Below are 4498 nucleotides of genomic sequence, written 5' to 3'. Positions count from 1 at the left end.
TCTTTGTTCTGTTTTCTATTTTACTGGTAAAGGGCACATTTAATATACTGTGTCTTCCCACTGGGTTATCCTGGGTTATGACTAATCCTAGAAACCTGATTTCATGGGTTAATCCTACATATTTTTACTATTAATCAATGGTTAAGTTTACTTATTTTGCTGTAAGAAGAGAAAATTGTGAGAATTAGAGATGAATAACAGATGATCACAGAGAGCGCAAATTTGGTCTAAGATAAAAGTTCTCTGCAGGCCAGAGGGAATTTCTTAAATGCATGTCTGAGTGAGGCAGTGCTGCCAACACCCCAGTGGAGAAGCTGAGGTCATCATCAGATTTGAAATAAAGAGGATAGAAAACTGTTTCGGCAATGCAGACAAGTAAGTGGCATTGTGTGGGTGATGGCGCTGTTGGTAAAACATGTCTCCTGACCCTACATAACAAACAAATTTCCATCTGAGTGTGTACCCACTGTTTTTGACAACTATGCAGTCACAGTTATGGTTGGTGGAGAGCCATATACTCTTGGACTTTTTGATACTGCAGGGCAAGAGGAGTATAACAAATTATGACCGCAGAATTATCCACAAACAGTTGTCTTTCTAGTCTGTTTTTCAGTGGTCTCTCCTTCCTCATGTGAAAATGTGAAAGAAAAATGGGTGTCTGGGATAACTCACCACTCTCTAAAACCCCTTTCTTGCTTGTTGGGTCTCAAATTGCTCTCATAGATGACCCCTCTACTACTGAGAAACTTGCAAGAACAAACAGAAACCTACCACTCCAGAGTATGCTGGAAAGCCGGCCGGTGACCTGAAGGCCATCAGGTATGTGGAGTGTTCTGCACTCACACAGAGAGGCCTAGAGAATGTAATTCACAAAGCAATACTGATTTCCCTGGAGCCTCCAGAACCAAAGAAGAGCCACAGGTGTGTGCTGCTATGAACATCTCTCCGGAGCCCTTTCTGCATGGCTGGTATCAGCATGTACTAAAAGCAGTGTTTAAATCAAACTAAGGATTAATAATTAAATTTTGTCTTTGCAATAATGAAAAAAAAATCCATGTCAGAGAATGATGAAGTTTTCCCTCTCAGCTAGTTTCCATTTAACATCTTCTCACCTAGTCTCAGATATTCAAGGATGAAACCACATCGAGCACTTCCTAGGAATGTGGGCACAAGAAATATATTTCACTTGAGGAACAAGCAAGTTAACACTGGAAAATAAAGCAACAATTTAAACCTTACTGAATCTAGTCTCTAAGTGACTTACTCAATCCTTTCTGATTATCCTTCTTTTTGATGAATATGAATGTTCAGGAGGTAGTATGCCATCTTGATTTACTCTCGCAAAGATCAAGGATACGTAGTGGTATTGGTGACTCTTGGGATGTTTATTTTATGGCTCTTAGCTCTAGTCTTTTTCTTATATAATTAGTATCTAAGAGAATAGTACATAGAAAAAGTCACAAACATAAAAAAACAACAACTATGTTCTGCTTATCAAGAACTGTACTTCCCAAAATAATGCTAAGAAATTCTAGTAAGTATACCTTGCAAAAAGGTTTTGCTCCAGCTCAGCCATTTTTCAAATTATTAAACAAGCTAAACAGTTTTTTATCCTCTTATAGATTTTGACCAAGGAAAACTTTGTTTCAACAATATAAATGGATAGTCTCTCATACTGTACAGTTTTGAAGTAGTATATGGCTATAGAAATCCTGAAGGCACAAAATACCTAAGCCAGAGTATCGCTCTACTTATGAAACGTGAACATGGCACGAGAGCCCTTCCTACTGTATAAGGAAGCGTTCATGTCCAGAGCTGAGTGACTTCTGCTGGCTGCCCCCAAGTGTTGAACTATTTCATTCTTTGTAATTTTTTCTTTCCATAACCTTCTTCACTATCCCACTGCATGAAAATGATACCAATCATTTTAAAAACTGGGAATTTGCAAGCCTCTAGCATCACATTTGTATGCTGCACTTTGGGAATTCACAGAGTAAAGTCACTTAACATTCCCATGATAAAAATTAAACTTAGATCTCACTGGAGAGATTGACTATCTTAGATGTTTATCTTCTCCTCCCAACCAACATGTTATCAGTGCCATTCTCCTAACAGTTGTTAGGGGGCTCTGCGGAGTGAGGGGGAGCAAAAAGGGGGATGCTGACATAATCCTCTAAAACATTAACATTTAATACTACAGTTATGATGTGATAAACACCTTTTATCACAAGGCCTTTTTCTTTACTTCAGTTTCATTGTAAATAGTGATAATAATGCATGTCTCATGGGGTTTTTTGAGGATTAAAAAAAATGTGTATCACCAGAAAAAAACCACACATTTATGGTTACTTAATCGATAAGGAAGGAGGCAAGACTATACAATAGAAAAAAAGCCTCTTGAATAAAAGTTTTTGGGAAAACTGGACAGCCACATGCAAATTAATGAAACCAGGCCACTGTCTTACACTATACACAAATATTAACTCAAAATGGGTTAAAGTCTTGAACATAAGATTTGAAACCATAAAATTCCAAGAAGAAAGCATAGGTTTAAGTAAGCTCCCTGGCATCAGTCTTGCCAATGATTTTTTGGATCTGATTCCAAAAGCAAAGGCAACAAAATTGAAAATAAACAAATGGATGGGATTAAATCAAACTAAAAATCTTCTGCAAAGCAGAGGAAATTATCAACAGAATGAAGAGGCAACCTACTGAATAGGATAAAAATATTTGGAAATCATATATCCAGTAGGGGGTTAATACCCAAAATATATAAAGAACTCATACAACTCAATTACAAAAAAACAATCCAATTAAAAAATGAATAGAGTACCTGAATAGACATTTTTCTAAAGAAGACCTGCAGATGGCCAATAAGAATAAGAAAAGATGTTTAACATCAATAATCATAAGGGAAATATAAATAAAAACCACAATGAAATATCACTTCATACCTGTTACAATGGCTATCATCAAAAAGACAAGAAAAATAATAAGTGATGGTAAGGATGTGAAGAAAAGGGAACTCTTGTGCACTGTTGGTGGGATTGTAAATTGGTGCAGTCGCTATGGAAAAGAGTATAGCGTTTCTTCAAGAAGAAACAAAAAAATAAATTATGAAATGATCCAGCAATTTCACTTCAGGTGTTTATGCAAACAAATTGAAAAACACCAATTCAAAGAGATATATGCACCCACATGTTCATTACAGCATTATTTACAATAGCCAAGATATGGAAACAACCTAAGGGCCTATCGATGACTGAACGGATAAAGAAGATGTGGAATATAATGGAATATTACTCAGCCATAAAAAATGGAATCTTGCCATTTGTGACAACATGGATGAACCTTGAATACATTATGCTAAGTGAAATAAGACAAAGACAAATGTATTTGTAAAATCAAAAACAAATAAAAACATAAAAAACCAAACTCATAGATATAGAGAACAGATTGGTGGTTGCTAGAGGTGGAGGCAGGGGCATGAAATCTGTGAAGGGAATCAAAAGGTCTACACTTACAGTTATAAAATAAATAAGTCATGGAGATATAATGTACAGCACACTAGCGATAGTTAGCAACATGGCACTGTTATTTGAAAAGTAACATTTTAAAGTTACTAAGAGAGTAAATCTTAAAAATTCTTATTACAATAAAAAAATTTGTAACTGTGTATGGTGACAAATTGTAGCTAGACATGCTGTGGTGATTGTTTTGCAACGTATACAAGTATTAAATCACTATCTTGAGCACCAGAAACTAATATAATGTTATATGTGAATTGTCCTTCTAATTGATTAATTATTAAGAACTGTATTATATTAATTTAAAATTTTTACATAGTAAGGACAGGTACAGAGAAAGGGTATAGCTCTATATTTGTTTTTTGTCCTCCACATTTTCCCCAGTGAAGGTGTATTAAATTTGAGGCAATTAGATAAATAAAACTAAGACTACTTACCACTGCCATCCCCTAACCCCCAAAAAAGAAATGTGCATCAAGCACAATGACTGGAACAGAGTCTACTCATAAATGTATTTTCCACCCTTCTACCCTATACACACACACATTCCCCTTTTCCCAGCTGGCCCCTTGTAACTGGCATAGAAGTGTATAAAAATTAATCATGTCAAGTGCTTTTATAAAATTTCTTAAAGCCAATTATCAACTGAAAATAAATATTTGTTAAATGTAGTACATCCCCCCTGAATATTTACTTACTAAACATATTTATAATGCAAATATTTCTGGGAGGAAATAATGTGTAGTTTTTGGCATAGATATACTAAATATAAAATCCTTTAATCACTTTTAATTAACATTAGACAAATAAAATTCTTATAATGGTTCCAAATGTCCAGCCCTGAAAATTAGGTAATTCATGTGGCTCTTTCATTCTGCCACCATATTTAAATACTTTTCATGGCAGCCCTGTAGCCTGGAGCTTCAGACAGTTGTGTTTTAATCCTTCCTCTATGCTTTTATCTAACAGCT

At 35.2% G+C, this 4498-nt stretch overlaps 1 pseudogene; it reads left to right on the top strand.

Moving 5' to 3' along the window:
- Nucleotides 1-365: 365 nt before the first annotated feature.
- On the top strand, nt 366-937 carry LOC102757762 (annotated as a pseudogene).
- Nucleotides 938-4498: the final 3561 nt, after the last annotated feature.

Source organism: Myotis davidii, unplaced genomic scaffold (genome assembly GCF_000327345.1).
Source record: "Myotis davidii unplaced genomic scaffold, ASM32734v1 scaffold248, whole genome shotgun sequence".
Lineage (NCBI taxonomy): Eukaryota > Metazoa > Chordata > Mammalia > Chiroptera > Vespertilionidae > Myotis > Myotis davidii.
This window is presented reverse-complemented; position numbering and strand designations above follow the sequence as displayed.